This window comes from Zonotrichia leucophrys, chromosome Z (assembly GCF_028769735.1).
Source record: "Zonotrichia leucophrys gambelii isolate GWCS_2022_RI chromosome Z, RI_Zleu_2.0, whole genome shotgun sequence".
Lineage (NCBI taxonomy): Eukaryota > Metazoa > Chordata > Aves > Passeriformes > Passerellidae > Zonotrichia > Zonotrichia leucophrys.
In genome coordinates this window covers 54,149,480-54,172,272 of record NC_088200.1, presented here as the reverse complement: position 1 = coordinate 54,172,272, position 22,793 = coordinate 54,149,480, and positions in this window count along the sequence as shown.

Here is a 22,793-nt window from a genome sequence, read left to right as displayed (position 1 = left end):
TGGGCACGTGCTCTGAAGAGACAAAGCCAAAGACAATGCTGTGTGAAGGACCATAAAGACCAGCTCATGCCTCAGGACCAGGTGCAAGGATGTCAGGAGGTCACCAGCCTTACACAGTCCACAGCCTCAGCCATCTCCTTACCATGTTGAATCTCCTTGCTTTTCTTACGAAGCTGAACTGAAGGGAGGTGATAGGAATTAGTCAGGAAAGAATGTTCCTGCCTAACCAGTGCCAAGAGCAGCAAAGGCAGTTTTGGAAGCAGAACCAATTGCCACTGTACCCGGGTTTTTGGAATATTTCTCTTCCACTAATCTACAGGCTCAGTGCTGTAGTGCAGTCACTGTGCTATTATGATGCTGTGCCTCATTGATAAGGCAGCTAGTGAGACCAGACTGCAGGTTTGGTATTAAAACAATTGGGAAATCTTACCCGTAAACCCAGATGTCTTTTAAACTATTTTCTGCAGTGCAGTTGATTTCTGCAGTGCAGTTATTTAGCATATGTGTCTGTGGGTTAAGCTGAGATATACCTGCTGAGCAACTGCTGATATGCAGAAAGTAGTATTTAATGCTTGAAAGGACACTAGGAAGCATAAAATGGTATAGACTGGGAGACGTCAGACCAATGCACATGAATTACAGGTAAACTGGTAGGGAATTACAAAGAAGTTTACTCACTAAAGGTCTTGGTGATGGCAGAAATCACAGGTCCCACTGTATACACAGAAATGTATTAGCTTTCTGTTTGTAATTCACATAACCATCTCCTGCCCCCAAGAAACCTGGAGATAACTTTGCTTATAAGGACTGAGTGGTAATGCACTGAAGAACCCTTAACTGCTGAAATCAATGCACTTGACAGGCAGGGTAATCTCAACTGAAACATCCCTCCATTACAGCATGTACAGAAAAAATACATTTGCAACAAAAAGCATGTGCCTAATGTTTTTTGGGTTTGTTTTTTTTTTTTTTTTCTGTCAATTAAAAATTTGAAGTGTAGAAAATCAAAGCAAGCATCACCTGGAAGATATTGAATGCGGTTTTTTAATGCAGCCTGTGACTTTTTTTTAGAAAAACTCTGTTGTTTTGATTTAAAGACTAAAGTGAAAGATTAATTTTACTTTGAAATTTGGCACAAGATACCAGCAAAAACCAAATGAATTCTTGAAATCTTTTTGTATTGTCATATCCATCTGTTGTCAGCATAGTCTCAGATGAGATGTGTTTCAATAATACATGCATAATGTATTATTGATACAAAATATACATAATCAATACATAATATATACATAATATACATAATAATATATATATACAATATATACATAATATACATAATACAAAAATGTGCAGTTTCACCTCCTTGCTTTCACCCACACAGTGACCTGCACAGCTGCTGAAGTCCCTTAACAGTTAACATATATCCAAAAAAGTTTATTGAAAGACTTTTAAAGAAAAAAGTATGTTCCTAGTGCCGCCACTCCTACTCTGAATTTGGAGGTATGGTGTGATTTTTAAGAAATTGCATAAGCACTCTGTAGTGACTTTATAATTCCATTAGGAAAAGGTTTGTCTGTGGAAGGGGTTAATATATCCATTTCTTTGTCAGGCACAGCTAACAAAGTGCTTCATCAGAAGTGGTTCAGCAAACTCTTAAAACTCCAGCAGAACATCCAGGCACTGTGTTTCAGGACACTTCTCTCTTGGAAGGTATCCTACTTACCCCACTAGGCATAATGACAAAATAGAAGTATTTAATGAACCATAGAATATTATCAAATTATATCAGCTGTGTCTATTTGAGAATTCAGTTGCAGCATAAGCTCTGTCAGTAAAAGTTAGCTGTCACACAAGGAGTAACATCAGTGCAGCTACAGCATGTCCTCACTTGGTCAAGGGAAAACAAAACACCAGAGCAGACCAGACAAATTGACAGGTTTAAATTACAGGCAGAAGAGGCTTCTAGACAAGATATGACATTTATTTTTGAGCAGTAAAGAACACAAAGAAGTATCTGAATTTAAATAATCTAAATTATCCTCCACAGTTATTCAACTTCATTTGTGTTATATCCAATGCTTAGTTATGGACAGCAAGTCCTGTAGAAATAATGCATAGACTCATGCATAACTCAGAACATTGCTTTCTGAACTATTTCTTGATTATGTGTGTATTCTCCATTTCAAATTTAATTATGCTCCAATTTTTTTAGCAGTATTTTCCTTGTTCAACAGCAGTGGTCTGAAAGACGAACCAGATATGGCTGACAGAAAGAAGTTTTTATTTGTAAAACATGGATTGTGGGGGTAGAGATATTTAAGAATTTTCTATTTACTTTGCATCCAAATTTCAAGGGGCATGGCAGAGCATCTGGTAACAAAAATTGAATTCAAGAACTGAATGCAGAAAATTGGCAAAGTGTTTACTTTGAGAACATGAAAGCTGTGGAGAAAATTAATTTATAATTGCTTTTGAATGCACATAAAATTTGTTGATTAAATTCAAGAATAGGATTTGATAGTTAGAAGATAAAACCCCAAAGTTTAACCTCAAATACAAAATAACATTACAATCTGTACACAATATACAACATAATAGCAATAACTGCTTTGATGTCTCCAGTCACTCTTATATATGTAAAAATATGTAAGCACAATGAATCAGCAGCATTTAACTGCAGAGTTCAGGTCTGTAGAGCTTTACTTTGAAGAACAAAAAATATTTAGTTCTGAGATGCAAAAGTTCAACAGCAACATCAAATTCTATAGCCCTCCAGACAAAGTCAAGGATATTTTTAGAAGATTTCTGAACCAGTGAAGAACTAAAATAACTTTTAACATGTTGTATGAACTTAGTGCAATTTATTTTAAGACATAAGAATAAAATAAAAAATAATGCTTTTTAAGGTTCTAAATAGAGAAGGCTTAATCCAGATGGAATATCAGCAAGAACAAAGTAATATGTTGCATAAGAACAAACAAACAAACAACAACAAAAAAAATTAATCCTGGCTATTTGGTACTGACATTCAGTATTTTTTTCCTACACTTTGACCAAGAAGCAAATAGAAGGCCACATAAAGATTTACAACAAAGTAGCTATATCTGCTAGAATTCACAGTTTTTTATCATTTCATCCCCTTTTTGATACAATTTTAAGCTTCATTCAATCAATTGAAATAAACTAAAATCAAACAGCAGCTCTTTAAACCAGATGAGAAAATGTCTATGCTGTCTTGCTGAGTTTTCTACTCTAGTTAAAGATTACCCATCTAATGAAATCATATTAAATATGTGTATCCCTACCCTGATGTCTCCTTGCTCTTTTGTTTTTTATGAAGCATACCAGCTTGGTGTGGGTATTTGTCTAAAATTATCATAACTTATTCCTATAGAAAAAAATTACATTTACAGTACAATTTTCTGTAATTCTGTTGGTCTGGAGATAAGGTAGATTTTTCTAAGAGCTACATTAATGAGAAAAAGTCCAACTTTTTTCTCATTCTGGATAGTTGCAGGGGGACTATACAGACCCAAAAAGCAGCAGCAGCACCTTCAAATGAGCCTTTCCAATTGCTGGACTTTTAATTTGATGAAGAAGCTGTTATCCCTTATGTATTTAAACCTACTGAGTTGAAACCGTAACTATAGAGACACTCAGCTATGGTATTTGATGGTGAAGAAGGAAATGCACAGAAGCCTCACACACTGCTTCTCTTTCCTCCATCACAGCAACTCCAGGCAGCAAAGTTCAGCACTTTGGGGAAGCTATGGGGAGCTGGCTGATATTGTCCAGGGCTGATGGTTACTCAGAAAAACTATGGACAGCTACCACACGAGGCCAGGAAGAAGCCACCCCAATCTACTCCTTTAGGCTGTGTCCAGTGAATTAAGAAAGCATCCAGAAAAGACTTCATCCAGAAAATACTTCATCCTAGTGTCTGCTTTCAAGGATCCCTGTGGCTCTTTCATGGCACTGACTTGCCCTGGGACCACTCCAAGGACATACAAGGGTAACAAGTGGGTTTGCTATGAGAGCACAGCAGCAGGCCCTCTTAGGAGGCAGTGTTTTCAAAAAACTAGTCAAATAAATTTTTCAGTAGCTATTTTCCTGAGAAATGCTTGTTTAATTCAAAGACTTAAGGAAATAATCATAGAAGGGTGAGAAAACAGTGAAAAACCTGAGTAGGGCAAGAGGGAGTTCTCCAAAACACCAAGGTGCTTGCCAAAAGGCCAGTGGCACTGAAGTATTAAGTGTCATAACCCCTAACATTTCATTCTGGAATGAAAAGGTCACATCAGGATTTGGACTGGACATAAGAATTTAAACCCTCACTATCTGCTGTTAGAACCTGATAATCTCCTCTTCACCAATATTTCTGTTTCATTTTGAATAGTAGAAGCAAAAGTTGGCAATATACTGTGAAAGAATAAAAGAAGTAAGAAAAAAGGGTGTGATAACACTGCATGTTTAATGCATTTCTTTTCCCACTACTATATATCATTTCAAGCTATACAACAAAAGTCATCAATGAATAAAACAACTTATAATAGACTGTTAGGTAGCACAGGAACTAGAATATAAACTAAATAGAGCAGCAAAGTAGGGTATGAAATTCTAAAATACATTTACCTGTCCTCTGACTTGTGATGGGCTTGTGATATTTAACATTGTTATTACCAGAGAGGGTTCAAACATTTGAATGTTCCCCTCTTTTTGTTCTTCTACAGTAGTTAACAAAGATCTGGGGAAAATAAAATAGGAAAAAAAACCCCTATTTTTCAATCTCTTCTAGGGATTTGTCTTCCCCTTTCAATTATTCTCTTAATTTTTGTAGAACTTAACTTTGTCCTCAAACAACAGAAAATACCATCAGCACAAAACACTGCCAGTAGAGACCCGATCTTCCCTGCAACCTCATTTACCTTCACTGATACCATAATTCTCACTTGGTAATTTACTGAGGTACATGCCTGACTTACTCCTGTGAGTGTCTCTGTTTTGACATACTGATATACTTTGGGATATGATATCTGTGTTAGTGTATCACCTAAGCAGAACCTAGAAGGCTTTGTCCAAAGCAAGCTCCAGGAGCCAAAATCATGAAAATTAAGTGCAATTCCCATAAGAATAGACCTCTAAAGCCAGGAATAAACAAAGTGCAGTGGAAAAAACACTTCATTCAGTTGTTACTGATACCACTGGTAGGAAAAAAAATGTTTGAATGTTTTACAATGAAAGATTGCATGCAAAATTCAGCAACTCTCTGTGAAAAATAGCACATGAAGCTGACCTTGCTTGATTCTAGATGTACAATACACAGAGGGATACACTATTCTATCTCTCACAATTTCAGCATTTTAAGGAACTCATCAGTAGTTTGGAGAAACTTTTTTTAAGTTCATTCTGCTCAGGATACTGATTACCTTATGTACCTTAATATTACTGTTCACCCATCTTAACTGAGATACTTTTTCATGACTTTAAAGCAAGCGCTACAAACAGTTCAGCAGATTCTCAGGACTTATGTCAACAACCTTTGAGAGAAACTAATGGCAAGAAGAGGAGGCATATGGATCAGGAGAAGAAAATTTTTCCACATTATTTTTTCTCTATTATCCCACCATCTGCTTGCTCCACAGCTCCACTTACCTACATTTTTTACAGCAGTGATTCTTATGCACATGATCACTCTCTAGCTGGTAAAGCCCTTCTTTCTTTTGTGGTTTTTTTTTCTTTTTCTACTTTTTTTCTTTCTTTCTTTCTTTTTGTCTCAATTTCTCCTTTCATTGAAACAAAATAAGAGAAAGGATATGAGAAAACAGCAAAAGAGCTCACATTCAGCTAAAGACACTTCTCAGAAAATTGAGTAGTATGATGGCTGCACGGTGCTTACATTTTTTCAGTGGTAAAAACTTCAAAATCACAGATTCTGCTCCAGAATGAAAGGATAAGGAGGTAGAAAAGGTCAATATTAACTATCTTTCTTTGTGCTATTTATGGACACACAGAAAAGACATCTTTTAAAAAAGGGCTTTGCCACAGACTGTGGGAAAATTGAAAAAGTGAGATTTTGCCAAAACACAATGAAACCTCTGCTGAACACAAGGCAGTGTGTTTTGGGAAAGAAGTCTTTAAAAAAGGTAAAAATAATACCATGAAGTTAGATTCCTCTCGTGTCCTGCATTTCTCCTGTGATACTCTGAGCATTCTCCACCTTAGGAGTACAGTGAACAGTAAATATATCAATAAATACAAACATAAATTAAAAATGGAACTACTACAGCAGTCTGTGATTTGGTTTCAAACAGCAAAATCTCTCAATGTGGAAAGAAAAAGGATTTTTAATCCTACAAGTACTTGACAATGTAAAATTCCATTGCACAAATGATACCTCATTTAGAAATGAAATAGCATATTTTGCTATTTTTATACACTACAAGAAAAAAAGCCCCTCGTTTGAGCTCAGTTGATACATTACAAAACAAATTAATGAATCTTCTTCATTCATACCTAAAAGCTTCTCCTTTTTTTCATGTTACTATGTGGAACCTAAGTCCCCCACCATGCATATAGCTGGCATAGCCCTCTGTGACACCTATCCCAGCAGGGAGCACAAAGGTTCTGGCAAAGTTGAGGAGATGGGCTCCCTTGCAGCATGTTCTGCTAGATGGCATGGTCAGCCTGGTACTAGGGCAGCACTACAGTATCTCTTCACTCAAAGGAGGCTCAAAATACCCTGCTCACACAGGTATCACATCCATGAAGTGTCTGGGTTTACCCATCTTATTACACCACATGCAAGCCTCCTCTGAATCAAAAAAAAAAAAACTTGCACAAAATGCTGGCAGTGGGTTTTATGGAAGCTTCAGAGTCAGTGCAGAGTTCTGCAACTCATACCAGGTCCTTGAAAGTCCCAGAAAAGGCCTGTCTCTGTCTTTAAACCTGGTGACTGTTGCCCTCTCCAGAGAAGATGCACAGCTTCTGGCTTTCTTGCAGACTCTGGAACAGGGGTAGCAGGGCTTAAAGCAAGGAACCCTGCATGTAATTGTTTTCTTCTTTGCTCAGAAACACCTGGAGCAATAACACCAGCTGGAAAAATACAAGAGCTTTACTAAAATGTCATTGTGGAAAGCCAGCCCACACAGAGACAATGCTGAGATCAAGTCCCCCAGAGGAAAGAATGTCTAGTTAGGAGAGGAAAGGAAAGAAAAGCTGGAAAGGAGGCACAACCACTGATAACTTCTGCTGTAAAATGCAAAATCAAGGTGAGGTTTATCCTCATTTGATAGAAAGTAAACATCCCCAGAATATAATTCTGCATGGGTACAATACTGGAGGATATGAACTGCTATTTTAACCTATCAGACAACAAATTTGCTAAATTTGCTCTAAATTTGCTCCCATGAAAAAGTTTGACATCGAAAGCAGAGAAAGTATCTTGCACAAGAGGAGGAAAACAGCTGGGGGAAAAAATCCAGAGGAACAGTATTTCCTTGATGTAAATAACCTTTGACTTCATTAACAAAAATGAAATGTAGGAAAAACAGTGTGGCAAAGCCACAGAACTTGTTTCCAACATTTATTTTGAATGCTTTTTTTGTGTTTTCAAATATTCCTTACCATACTGATACAAATTTGACACATTGATGGGTGGCTACAGAGGCAAGGAGTCAAGTGAAGTATGGTGGTTAGAATAAGTGACTTAAACCTCTTTTCTTTTAGGTTCTACTAGTGACTTCTCAGGTGATACGGGGTAGATAAATTATTTCGCCTCTCTGTGTTTCATGTTCTTTATCAATGAACTGAAGAGACACATTTTATGAAAAGTACAAGAGTTCAGCATTACTATCATCAATTTTGAGCCTTAACAGCTTTGAAAGCCATAGATGCTGGACAACAAGTTCAAGTATAACTCAGAAGAGCAGAATTTCAATATGCTATGCAAGACACTTAGATATTTGTCAGAAGGACATTAATGTTAAGAAACTGATAAAGATGCACAGCACTCTCTCATGGTACAGCCAAATGCTGCTTCAGTTATTTTCAAAGTCAGGATAAAATAAATTACAATATTTTTAAATCAAAACAATTGCAATGCAGCATTTTGGCTACTTTCTTAAGCAACATAAGAAGCAGAATTGTACATTTTCTCCTGAGAATTGTGAGGTTTTAGTAAAAGATTAGTACTTAAAATTAATTAGTCTCATTTTTGCAACTAATTTAAATATTAGATATACTCAAAGCCATAGCTAGTAGATGCAGCAGCACAAATGGTAGATTTGATTTTTTTTTTTAATTAAACAAATTATCTGCTGCCCATGAAATTAATGTCCCTGTGTTTTTAACTCCAATATAATACTCAATGAGAGAATTTAAAGTAAACTTAAGGGTTTTGGCTAAGGCTTTGCACTCCTGGAAAAAAATGAATGGACACACTCTAAGTACAATCAGATTTGTGCTACCTACAACTGCAGCAGAGCAAAAAGCAAAAGGATTGCAGTCAGTGTCAATTAAATCAAATATGATTGATTAAAGGCTAGAACAATTGATTAAAAAATAGTGCAGTAGACTTGAATGGAAAGTAATCCTTCTACCAGCATAACCTTCAGCTCCTGAATTTCCTCATACATGCAAATTGCTTTCTGATTATAAATGACCCTTTTAATCTATAGGGATAAATGAACATTAGAGACAGATTTTCTTTGTGTGGCTCTAAGATTTTTTCACTGAAGTGTCCCAAAATTTACTTTTATGTGCAACTTAGAATAAAGGAACAGTGTGGCAGGGGAAAAAAGCTTGAAGGAAACACAAAAAATTGAAAAGTCTGCAGAGAGAAGAGTATTGATCTTGCTCCTGGTGCAGCCATGGAAAAACTTCTCCTCATCTTTAAAATTGGATCAGACCCAAGGACTGACTGAGCTTAAAAGAATGTTCCTGTTTGAAGTACTTTCACAGTAGACAGCACCAGCTTTATCATCCAAACCGCCTCTCAACCATGGCTAGGACCTCTGAATTCCAGTGGCTGAAGTAGTTCACCACATCAGAGGAATAATAACATTAAAAACGTCATGTTTCCTCCCTGTGATGGGAAGGTATGCCATGAGCCACCATATTTCCCATAGGAGCAAAGGAAGGTCTTCATCCAAATCTTGCCTGTTGTCAATCCCAGATGTTCAGGTTGCCTTCTGACAGGGAGTAAATCTGTCCTGATAAAATGGGAAGGCATTCAAAATAATGGTTTTCAAGGATAATGCAGACCTTTGAACAATCACATCTAAGACATTCTGGGTATTGTTGAAAACCATCTTCTTCTTCTTTATTTGTTGTTAATGTAGGTAAAAATCCCTAAATACATCCTTAAATTTGAAAATTTTCAGGCCCTGGGCACATGTTTATGACTAAGTGCTTGCTAATCCACTTTACTTTGAATCCCTCAATAGTGACTAACACATCTTGGGCTGAGATTTACATGTGCTCTTTATTTCTGCAGCTCCTTTGAGTAAATTCTTCATGTCTTTAAAAAGAAGGCATATCACACCAGAGAAACTGTAAATAATGGCCATGCACCCCCGAGCAGTAGGAAAACACTTCCTATGTCACCTCAGTCCCTCCACTGATTGAAAAGGATTTCCAGGCCTATGAATATGCAGAAGCTGTGACACAGCACAGATATTACAACTACTAGCACTGTAAACAATGGAGTTAGGATTATCTGAGCAGGATGGTATGCGAAAGAATATACAGAGAACTACAAGCAATAATTCCACCATCCCTCTTTGCTAATGGCATTCTGACATCTTTTCCCAGTGTATTCTTAGGGATTCTCACCATAACATTATATTTCTGTGCCTTATCTCAATGAAGTAGTAATGTTGCCTGTATTAAGCACAGGTATTTGTTTTCTGTAAAGAAAAGAGTGGATGACATGACTCTTTCTTTAAGAAAGCTCTGACTACATTAACTCAGGAATTTGAAAACCTACATATACTCTGATAAACTCAACTTTTCACGGAAAACTCATTATGACATCACTAGTTAAACATTTGAACTTTTAGTTTAGCATTACAGATCTCTAAGCAATGTTCAAATAACAATTCTAAGAAAAATGATTTTAAGTAAAAATAGCTGAAATGGTACTTTTTCCATACTTGAATATTTCTAGCTTTAAACTAACCTCCTTAATATGCAGATTATGTTTTACAAATAGGTTTTGAAAAATTCCACCTAATAAGTAATGCCTAATGCTTATGTTGCACTTCATCAGTTGAATTCTCTTCTGACACAAATGCTGAACAGGTCCAGAAAACCACCAGACAACAAATCACTTCTTACCTCATTTTGATTTCTAGCATAGGCTTATAGGGTTATGTTCAATAATTATTCCATTATACACAATACATTCATGTTCTGCTTTACATTTCTTTAAATGTTTGCTCTTCTTCTTTCTCGATTTTAAAACTTTGTGTATTTACAAGAATATGTTTTTAAAAGTAATATGAATTTTTTCAATCCTATTTTCTAATGCTTCAGAAGAGAATGGAAAAAAAAAGAGAAAACATCTGAGTCACCATCTCTGTCTCACAACAATACACAAAGCAATCTGGAAAACTCCAGTGTACATCAAATGTGTTTCATACAATTTAACATTTGAGTTTTCCCAAAAGGAAGGGAAATGGTCAGCTAACAACTTGGTTTTCACTCTTATATTTTCTTTCTGAAACCAAATGAGATGGTGGAGGGCAGAGTCTTTCTTGAAGGACAGGGTTTTGCCATTTATGTATTTATAAAGGTATCCATCCATAAGGCAACCTCCTTACACAGGTTTCCTATACACATACTCAAACACTGATGATGCTGAATGCTTCACAGGACTTGGCTCTATTGTGTTGGCTCAGACAGCTAGGAAACAGCAGAATCAATCCTGAACATCTTCCTGACGTCTCTGTTTCAACAATAGAGGCGACAGGGAGAAAATATTAAGTCAGAAAAGAGTAAGAACATTTTTGACCAGGGGCATTAATTATATTCCTTGAAATATTGACACTGCAGGTGATGAAGTGTAAAGGAAGACCATGAAATAGAGCTGTGTACAGAGGCAAAGGCAATAAGAGACTTTTCATTTCCAGGCCTTCCTAGTGTCAGGAAGCATGATATGACATGGATCATAACAAGGTTCAGGCAGAAAGTTCATTTTGGTGTGGATAAAAACCTCAATTTTTTAAAAGAACAAATAAAAGCAGCAGTGGGCATTGAGATAAAGCAGAGAATAAGAGCTTGCCTTTCCTTGCCCTCCTGTGCCTTGCCTTGCCAGCATTATCTCTGGGCTACAGCACAAGATCTATAGCAACAGTAGGGACAGACTTCAAACACCCTTGGAATCCCAATTGAACCCTCTGACCCCATCTTCCTTGAAATCCATCAGTAAATAGAGAAGTACATGAAGCATTCTGAGATTGCTAGCATAAAGAAACTCAAAAGTTGGACTTGATGGTTGTTGTGATTCCAGCTCAGGATATTCTGTGATTCTTTGAAATAGACTTGCAGCTGAGACAGCAAACTGAGTGAGGAAAGAACAGAGACAGCCTCAGGACTCCAACATTTCTTCATTGACCACTCGGGCACAATCTCTGAACAGGGGCAGTGCAAGGAAATACAAATCTAGAATCATGTTATTTGTGTTTTCCCTGCTGGCAGCCATTCTGAGAGGTTTACAGTTGACAACAAGAAACTGTAATGTCGCATACATTTTTTCATAGAAATCCTTTCTTTGGGATTTGTTCATCTTCTGGGAAGCTGAGGCCCCAGAAGAAGAATGTAAACAGTTGTTATCGGCTGCTGTGAAATGTAGCAGGTGCCCCTGTGATTGGCTCATGTTCCATGTTTACAATTAAGGGCCAATCACAGGAGCAAGCTCGGGGACAGATTCCCTGGACACAGAACTTTGTTATTGATTCTTTTCTATGCTATTCTTAGCTTAGCAGCCTCTGCAACTTCTGTCTTTATTCTTTTTAGTATAGTTATAATGTATTATATATCATATATCAATAAATCCAGCCTTCTGATCATGAACTAAGATTCTCGTCCACTTCTCTCACCTGAAGACCTCCTCAGGTCGCAGTAATACTGTAATACATGTGTGTACTGCAGAAAAAACAGGAGATCCCACACCACATGGCAGATTTCTTGTTGGGCTGCATCTCATGTTCTTCCTCTGTTCCCCTTGAATCTGTCCTCCACATGGGCCCAGACTTTAAAACAGGCACAATCGCATCTGAAAGACATTTCATTTCAGTTTGAAGTAGCTTATCGAAAGGGTGTGTTTTTCTAGGCTTAAGGGAATACCTTCCAAGTCTTAGGAAGCAATTAACTGATACTTTGATTCACAAGATCCCTGACTGATTTTCAGGATAAATACCAGCAGAGCCTGCACCATGTCCTGCACTCCTACTGCTGCAGAGCACAGTGCTGAAGATCAGGAATAACACAGATGGACATGCAGGAATGTTAAGGAGAGGGAACTATATATGTAATCCAAATCATACAGTTCTATAAGGCTCCAGCTCTTGAAACAAATACTGAGGAGGTTAAGAACACCCATCTTCTCAAACTCAGTTTATTTTAATCCTGCTGGAGCTAACATTTTTCTTTTACAGCTTACTATATGTACCATTTCAAACTGCTCATCAAAACACTGTCATGGATTTTCTGGCCTCAGTGAATTATCCAAAGGAGTCCTTCCTGCCAATTCTCAGCTGCTTGCTGCTACATGGGCTCCTACAAAGGCCAAGAGCAAGAAATGGACACATAATATTACTGCAATCAAAGAGGAAGAAATCTCCCCTGCCTGTGCGCTGCCATAGTGCACATACTGGGGTTTTTTCCTATTAAAAAAGCTTCCTAAATCTAGCTATCACTTGAGGATGACATTCTGAGGCTTGCCTGCATAAGAGCGAAGATCCTCTCTCTGCATTACTGCTTTTCTAAAATATCAGCTCTGGCTCAGACTGTTGGCAAGCATTTTCTAGAATCAAGGCCTAGATGACTTACTCAGGGATATACAGTAAAGTAACACAGAGCACTGCCAGTCTTTTAACCCCTAGGTTAGACCTGTTCTACTTCAACATCATTGTGCTACAAACCAAAGGGCAAACAGAAAGATAAATCTAAAGGAAACAATTTTTTTTACTAACACAAAGAATTTGGCATTTTAAACACTAATAGAATTTATTCTCACTTTATTCTCAGATCTGCAACAGTCTATCAATGAATATTTATTATGCTACCATTTTGATGTAAGACAGCAGCTGGCAACACACCTCTTTTGAGAACTGCTGTACATTGCTTTGAGGCAAGAAGTTCTGCTAGAAGGCCTTTCAAGGCTTTGTCTGAAAAGAACTAAAAGGCAGTTCTGCTACTAAAATTTCACAAGAATTAAGAGCCAAAAATTCATTTCAGTAAACAAATAAATGATTCCAAGAAAGAGGAGAGATCAAAATTATCATGTTTTTTATCTACTGCCTTACATTTGCACAGCAGCCTACAGGGACCCACTTTGCAAGACATGACTTAATTTCTCTCCATCTCATCTCATTTTCTTCTGATGTGACTTTTTCTCTGCCTGGGGAGTGTTCAGCACTCTGCAAAAGGCTCTGTAACATCTGCTGTAGTTCTTTATAATTTCATTTCCTTGTGCTGATATTTTAGGTCTAATTCTTTAGGTTTGGACTGAAAGCTGGAGGTCAGTTCCTGCCATTTTTAATTATTTCCTTTCACAAAATATAAAGGAAGACATGTCCCTCTGATTTTATCATTACTGACAAATCTTTCCTCAGCCCTTTCTTTGTTCTTAATATTTTGCGCATTCCTAAATGAGCCTGAATCATTTGCACTGGCAGGCTTGCACATGCACACACACATACCCCCACACAGACATCTCACAGATAAGATCTCGCTTTTTAAATCTTAGCTTCAGACATTTTAAGCTATACTTCACAGAGTTTGCTTTTAATATTTAATTTGCCTGGAAATCATTAATGTACTAAACCAAGAATTTTACTGGTTCAAATAATAAATGTTTTAAGTTTCCGCTGTAAAAAAGTCTAGATAAAAGTCTTGGGTGATAAATCACACAGAAGAAGGTCTCTGTTTTGTTTTAAATTACCATTGTACATGTTTCTCATGTTTCATCAAGTACATTTTTTTTACTCATTATGAAATATCCCCCAGAAAAGTAGACATTTAGAATTATTTAGCTATGATTATACAATACATCTTATTTCACTGGAAAGCGCTCAGCTGGGAAATGTTCTTACATAATGCATGCAATAGAGACCCTTGCTGAACAGCATGGACTGTGATGGAACAGTAGTGGTAATTCTGCTTGGAGAGCAGGTCAGATGATCCAGCCATGGTGAAATTGCCAAACTCACCTTTGTATCACCAAGCACCTGCTTGGAAGTTGCTATGGATGGTATGTCCACAGACAGTTCACAGGGACTACAGACAACAGGGGAAGAATAGCTGGAGATGGAAAAGGGGTGGAGGATTTGAGAATGCCACCACAAATATGAGCACCAACACAAACTCAGAGATATTGAGACGGGCATATGAGAGCAGGGCAGGATGCTACATGCAAACACTTGAACATATGGTCAAGGAGAAATGACAGTCTGTGTTTACATGTCTTTGATGTGATCAGATAATAATTAGGAGGAGTTTCAGCTCAGAATTCAAGTCCCTGATACTATTTATATTTACTACAAATGCATGTGGTCCATAGTTACATATTTAATGTACATTTCTCTTTTCAAACACTGTGCTAATGCCCATACAACTGAAAGGCCAGAGCTCAAGCGACAGATTCCTGTTTTAAAACAGCAGGCCATTTTCAGGTGTTTTGATGAGTTTAAGAATGCATTGAGCTGCACAGGCTATTCAGCTGGCACCACAGATCTCCTTAATGCTCAGGTGTGCCCAGCCCTCAAAGGTTACCATCACCAAGGCATTTAACGACCCCCAAAGAAGAAGTAGGGGTTGCAGACAGATGTGATTTGATGAGTGAACAACTGGTTTTGACAGAGCTCTATACTGAAGGAACAGCACAAGCACTATGTGAACCACTGAAAGAACTATGTGAATTATGTGAACCACATGCACAAGCACCATGGGATTTAGCCACCCCCAGGTAAGAGCCCTGCGGTGTGCAATCTGTAACATTGACAAAAGATGGAAAGAAAAATGATATGGCAAAGAACATAGTTGGGAAGATGAAATTAAATTATCCAGAGGCAAATTATAAAGTTGACTGCCTATAATGCCTATAATTACTGCCGGACATCCCTGAAGTGCACATTCACAGCCAACACTATACCTGCTGTTTACGTTGTTGAAATGCATTTGAGGGAGAGAGGAAATGTCCAAGTTGCCCAAAATCTCACCTTAATGAACTCAATGTAACCATCCAGACTTTGAGGGAAATTGTTGACTATTCTCATCAGTGTTGCTGATGACATGATTAGTAATGCAAGGACAAGTGTCACAGTGCATGGATTTCACGGGGATTGCAGAGACATACTTGAGGGCAAGAGAAGAAAAGCATTAGTATATATGGTACATGTAGGACCACTAATTTTCAGTGAACTTTCAAAAAAACTCAACTGTTTTGATTGTATCTCAGAGTTTTTCTCCCCTTTTCTGTGGGCATTTGAAAACTTTATTGCAGCCTGACTAGTTTATCTTGGATTAGTTAAACACTTTATTGAACACTTGACTTTTCACAGTCAACTTGCCAGGTGATGCTAATTTTTTTTTAATCATTTACAAATAACCAAGATTAAAAATATTTTGTATTTCAAAAATTACAAAGAAAGGCAAAGTAGAAATAGTGTTGGATCTTGTACTAATTTTATGCAAATATGAAATAAATTTAATCACTGATGAATTACAAAGGAACCCAGTCAAGGTTAAGAGGAAATATAAAACTCATTTTAACAGTTCATGTCTGACTGGTGTGTTGTTCATCCTATACAGTAACTGTTCCATAGGCATTCTAAAAAATGTGACTTTCCTTGGAATTTTTAAATACAGTTTAAATACCTTTAAAAATAATGTTTTTCTTTGCAAAGTGTCATAATTTAGGAATGCTACTTGCCAATTCAGTTCTCCTACTGAGATTTTCCAAACCAAACTTCTACTCTCTCCCTCCCCCTTCCCTCTCTTCAATTCCCACCCCATCACATTTGGCCAGAGAGGAGAGTTGGGGACATGAAAGGTGAAAGTCATGAGTTGAGATAAGAACAATTTACTGGAAACAGCAATAAGATAATACAATGAATAGTAACAGCAGTAATGTTAAAAACAAAAGTATTCAAAAAGAGAGAATTACTCACATAGAAAATGCTCACTGCAGATCCTACGACAACAGAAAATGGAACCAGGACACATGTCTGAAAGATAGATGTTTTTCAATTTCCTTAGTGTGAAGCAAAGAGAAGAGACATAGACTTTATTAAACTGAACTTACTGTCACCTTTCCCACTGCCTGAGAAGCACCAGAGAGTTCATGAAGAAGCAACAGAGGGGGCACAAAGATTTATTAATTGACTTATGCGCAATATATTGGGAACTTGACAGGGCCTTTGCAGAATCCTTTCAATACCTTTGCAAAAAAAGAAGAATAAAGCTTTGGAGAGGACTATTTTCCTGGTATCTTTTATTTTCTACCTATTCTGTAATTTAGGCAACCTGAACAAGAAGAAAATAAAAACATGAGGACTTAAACAAATTTGCCTTAAAATGTGGTCAATGTTAATCCTGTATCTTGTAACACGGGATATATTTTTATAATCTTTTATAATCCTGTATAAAAGATTGCTTTCAGAAAATACAATTTTCTCATACAGGTAAACATTGAATATTCTCTGTGCTAAATATTACTAACATAAAGCTTAGACATGTCTTATGTAAAATCCATGTGAAAAACAGAGCTGCAAAAAGCTCCCTTGTCTTCAAAACTGAGTTTGCAGTCATCTTTAAAGGTACCAAGGCTTAACAACCATATGTGTTGTTTTGCACCTTCTACTGCATTTTATCTTTGTGCCTTTTATGTGCTATTTTATGCCCACAGTGAATACTCTCACTCACTTTAGTACTGGTCTCCAAAAATGTGGCTGGTTCTCACCAGTGACCCATTTTGGGCCTTCTCTTTTCCCCCCAAGCAGTTGCAAAGCTCGCTAAGCAGCAGCCCTCAAGTGCTGCTGCGGCAGCAGCCCCCCAGTCCTAGGGGATTTCTGCTCATTGCTTGCTCACAGACACAGGGATCATGTGTCTGTGCAGGACACATTCTGCACAGACAAAACTTGGCACCTGGCCATACTGGACCCTTGTTTTAATCTTCAGACTGACTGAGGTTACCCATATGATCTAGAGACACAATAACCAATCATGTGTGTGCTGCTATTAAACTTTGGAAAACAGAACTGACCTTTTACTCCCACAGCACTTAACTCTTAATTAGCTTTGCGCCTATATTTAAAACTTATCTTTAATCTCCTGAAGGTATCTGGCAAAGGTTTTGAGACTTCAAACTATCTTTTGAAGGACCTGTAATCATTGCAAAGAGATCATGCTTTGTAGTGACACCACTTCTACTAATGCATCAGAAGTGTAAAATGAAGCTCATATTTAATTTCTGTGGGTGGTCATTTGACGTGAAGTCTAATGATGTAGCAAACAACTAATTAAATGCTTTAGAACTGTTAAGCGATAAAGGAAACCATAACAAATAAATTATACAGGACATTAAGCATTAATTAGTTTAGCGTTACCTGCAAAGGATCTGCTTAAGGGTCCTAAATTCTTCTGAGACTTCTACCCACTGCTGCATCCTTTCCTTTCAAACTTCCCTCGTGTTGACCATTGCCTGTTGTCCTTAGCTGCTGTCCTCTGTCCTATAATATGTCACCAGCTCCTTGTCCTTCTTGCATGATTGTGAGAATTGTAGCTTCTTTCTGACAGTCATCCTTGACCAAGCTGCCAGGCTACCTGTTACAGGGAGCAGAAAGTGGGCTCACTGAGCACTGACCAGATCCTCCTGAGCTGCACAACGATTCATAGTTTGAGGGAACTGTTAATGAAAAACAAGGCAAACAAAAAAAATTCATTATTTTCAGTAACTCAGCTGATTTTAATTAGAATTACTTTTTTCTTCATTTTAGGATTCAATAAGAGATGGTGCATTCTTTAAAAATTAAAATATTTCTTTCTCTTGCTCCTCCTGTAAAATATGGAATTTTGGGGGGGGTTATTTGTTTGTTTGTTTGTCTGTTTTTTTGTTATGAGGATATCAGGACAAGGGAGAAGCTAACTGAAGATTCAGAAACATAAACTGAAACTATTGAAGAACACTATGGCAAGACTACAATTCCTGCACTTCTGTGCCCGTATATGGCCAGGTACACGGCATTAAACATACTTCAGATAAGAAAAAATTAAGCTTATTAGATATTCATTAAGTTCATCTTCCTAGACAATCTATGACATGGACTAATACTCCTAGAGGCAAACTCACATCACTTCCAGTACAGAAGAAGCCTCTGCCCCTCTTGGGTGGTCACAAATGAGGACAATATTTCTGCCTCAAGGACTTGGCAGTATTAAGACTGAGCCTCTTTTTGGAGCTGTAGATATTATGTCTGAGCTCCTGCCAAGCTTCTGTACAGCTCCTACAAAAAGATCCTTTCTTACATAAAGTATAGCTAAAGTTAACATTGGTATTTGATGCACACTCTGTCTGATGCATTGGAATGTCAGGCAAGAATCAGACAAATCAGAAGGCGAGAAACGAGGTTGAGTCACAGAGAATCTAAGACTTGAAAGAGAAAGATAGTAGCAAGAACTGCTCTTTGAAATAACTCAATTTCTTTTATTATTATTATATAATTTTCTTTGGGATTTTCTGCCTTAGTTATATACTCAGGATAAGTAGGCTTTTAGAGATAGGAAAAGAGTTCATGTTGAAATAAAGATTTTTTTTAAGTGTTACCTTGTATTGTTATCCTGGTTTTCAGTGCTCTGTTTGCAACAGGGTTTCCAAAGATTTTTTCAAATAACTTTATATTCATGGATAATAAATAAATAAATAAATATTTTTATTGCTAGGCTTAAGCTGCCAAATATCCCAACATGTGTCCTCTGTCCCTCAGCTCCATCTGCTAACCTGCATCTGCTCACACATCAGTTTTAGAACACTATAAATCCAAATTTCAGCCTGCTAATAGAGAATTAAAAATACTGCACTCTTCTAACACAATCTGCTATTTCATATTTGTTCAAGGTCTTTTCAAATAATATGCTGTATGCAATCAGCCTCATGTGTTTTCTCAAAGACAGCATAAAACTGGCATGGAGGAAGCACAAATGCTCACCGTGTCCTCTAGCTAATCTGACTAAAATATAAACACAACACACATGATCTATATTAAATTGGTGATGCTTGGTGATATGTTTCTTCCACAAACATGGTTCTTATTGTCAGGGACACCATTTAGTCTTTAAAGACTTTTACATCCAAGTTGTGATCTCCAAAACCTTTCCATTCATAGCAATCTGTAACCAATTCTCTACTACCACTTTCATCAGTCCATCCTCCCTTAACACTGAAGAAAACAGAACCTAGAAACAATGTGGCACTTTTTTCCATAGCTCACAGATAAGGAAGAATTGGTCTGGCATGGACTCTCTCAGGCTTCTCCTTAAAATGCAAACATGCAGGTTATAGCAATCAGCATTTCCTTAGAACTGAGCTTTCAAGGTCCTTTAATTCATCAGAGGCCACTGAAGGAGAAAATTCTTCTCAGGTTTAAAGTCTAAATCATCTGGTTTTGTCCAAAGACAGTCCATATTCTATAACTTAAACTCTGAAACTAAGGGCAGACCATGGTTTGCTGAAGGTGGTGTTTCATCTTTATGTTATTAATATCAAACAATTTCCCATATGCTGTCATCAGTAAGTGACAGCTCACTCTAAATCCTGCTATTGTCTGGTTTACCCCTTCCTTGGCTGGTGCTCTCTAAGGCTTTTTCCATGGTGGGCACTTCATATCTTCCAAGCACAAATCCATCCCTCATCTTAAGTCAGTCCCTCTGATCTGAGAACTGAGTTAAAGAATGACATTTTAAGATTACTCATTCAGTTCACAAGTAAAACCTCAATTGTTTTTATAATACTTTAACACAAACTTTTTTCAAAAGCTTTTGAAGAAAAGGCTCAGTATTTAGGACATTTTCGTATGATGGCATCATGCTCTTGGTTGCTCAGAGAAGGCTGCAACATATTAGGACAAATCAAATTCTTACACAACCATAACTTCACGAGCAAGAACTATTTATAATTTTTTGTCAGGTCTTTTGTTATGACAGTCCACTACATTTTTTTCTCCTACATGTTATTTTCCCCCTTAATTTTTCTCAGTTTTCTCATTCTTTTTTATATTAAATATTATTTATATTAAAACATAACTTAAAAATTTTGCTACGACCTTCCTGCTATGCAGTAATCTAACTAGGATGAGATTTGAGAATTTTTTAATTCCTGCATGTCTTAATTATCACAGAGAAACAGAAAAGAGATTGGCTATATCTTCAGTTACAGTGGCTGCAGCTACAGGTTATCTATAAAAATTATTGAGCTATTTCCTGTCTGTTTACAGGTTATCTATTGAAATCTTTGTTCATTTTATAAAATCCTCTGGTCAATTTTTTTTTTTTTTTCCAAAAGCCTCCTAAAATCTTGCTGTGATCTTTTCATAGTGAGGAAACACCATGTATTATACTAGTTTGAAAAAATAAACAGAAGTAAAATGGTTACATGTGTAAGTGAAGTTTCTCTAAAGTTCAACTTGGCAGTGGTGCTCTGAAATTGCAGAATGCCCATATTCTATCAGTAGTGCTTCAAAGGGCCCCAGTAATCATCTTCGGGATGTTGCCTCTTTAAAGAGTGCAAAAAATTTTAAGAATGGAAAATTTTAGTATGCTTTATTCTGCTACTTTTTTTTATTATCTTATTTTAGAGCACCTTTTACTCTTCCCAAATAAGTAGCAAGGTTAGAAGACTTATACTTCCACTCACAGAGAAGTGTGTGAGAACAGAGGCATTCACAGAGTAGCACTTTTATATTTCCTATTGGTGATGGAAAGATGCAAAATAAGTAATGATGATGTATCTGCGTGGGCATGGCTCAGTTATAGAGAAGAATTCTAAGTTTATTAGTTGCCAGGAAAAGCAATCTGATTCCACATGTATGGTTCTCTTTCTTTGCATTTTGTCTCATTGACAGTAAGTAAAAGTAAAATTTAAAAAAGAAAAGTAAGGAGTAAGTAAGTAAGTGAAAAAAACCAAACATAAGGGCACTATTTGCCATGGCCATTAGAGCTATTTCATAAAGTTATGTTTAACTCATTTTTCAGGCCTTGCCACCTGGGGCTTATATTCTGCTTGCTGAGCGTCTTTCTGTGCTGTGTAGAATGTCCTGACAGCAAGATGAAAGAGCATAAGCCCTAGAGCATTTGAAAATCAGCTCATGTAGCAGAATTTGCTTTCAACTCCATGGAACAGCTTTCTCAACAGCTGGTCATAAAACTGACTTCTGGGAAGGTCTCCCTGCTTTTCAAGTATGAAAGAACAATTCTAATACACCCTAAAAGCAAAGAAGACCTACATCCTTATGGGTCAGGAAATTATGAAAAGCATCCCCAGCTGGTCAAGTGAGGGACCTTGAGATCACATTGGAAGTTCTGTGTCCAGTTCTGCCCTCCCCAGCACAAAAGGAAGATGGACATAGTGAAGAAAGTGTGCAGTGCAAGGCCATTTAGATGGTTGCAGAACCAGAGTATCCCTCATGTAAGGAGAGGCTGAGAGAGCTGGGGCAGCTCAATGGGAAAAGAGAAGGCTCCTGAGTATCTTTTCAAAGTGCATTGAGCCTGGGGAACAAATCTGATGAGGAGCAGCTGAGGGAGCAGGGATTGTTTAGAAGAAAGGAGGCTCGGGGTGGTGTTATCACTCTGCACAACTCCCTGAAGGAAAGGTGTAGCCACACGGGGATTGGTCTTTTCACCCAAGTAACAAGTGACAGGATAAGGAGAAATGGCCTCAAGTTGCACCAGATGAATTTTAAATGTGATATTAGGAAGAATTTCTTTGCCAGAAGGATTGTCAAACCCTGAAACGGGCTGTCCAAGGAAGTGGTTGAGTCATCATCCCTGAAAGTATTTAAAAGATGTGTGGATGGGGCACTGATGTACATGGTTTAGTGGTGGACTTAGTGATATTAGAGGACCTCTCAAGGACCTTTCCAACTTAAACTATTTTATGATTCTGCAGGAGAGAGGGAATGCATTAGTTTATTACACCCCTTAATTGACAGGAAAAGCATGCCCCAATGACCTACCACATGAGCAACACTGCCTCCCAGTTACAAGCAGATAACCAATATTCTGTTCATGAGGCCTCTTCATAAAAAAAAGCAGAAGCATTTCTGGAGTATTTCAGTGCTCCTCACCATCTCTCTCACATACACTGCCATGGTGCCTGACTGCTTCTGAGGATGTCACTTGTCCACTTGTTCAAAAGCTTTGCAGGTCCTTAAACTCCCTCTCCTGGGCCCTCCTGGGCACACAGGACATGTGGGAGAGAAAGGAGAGCAGAGGTACTCCCCATTTCTCTTCCAACTGAAAGATTTGGCCCAAGAATTGACATTATTTGAGTTTGCATCCTCATGTGGCTCTGAAAAATA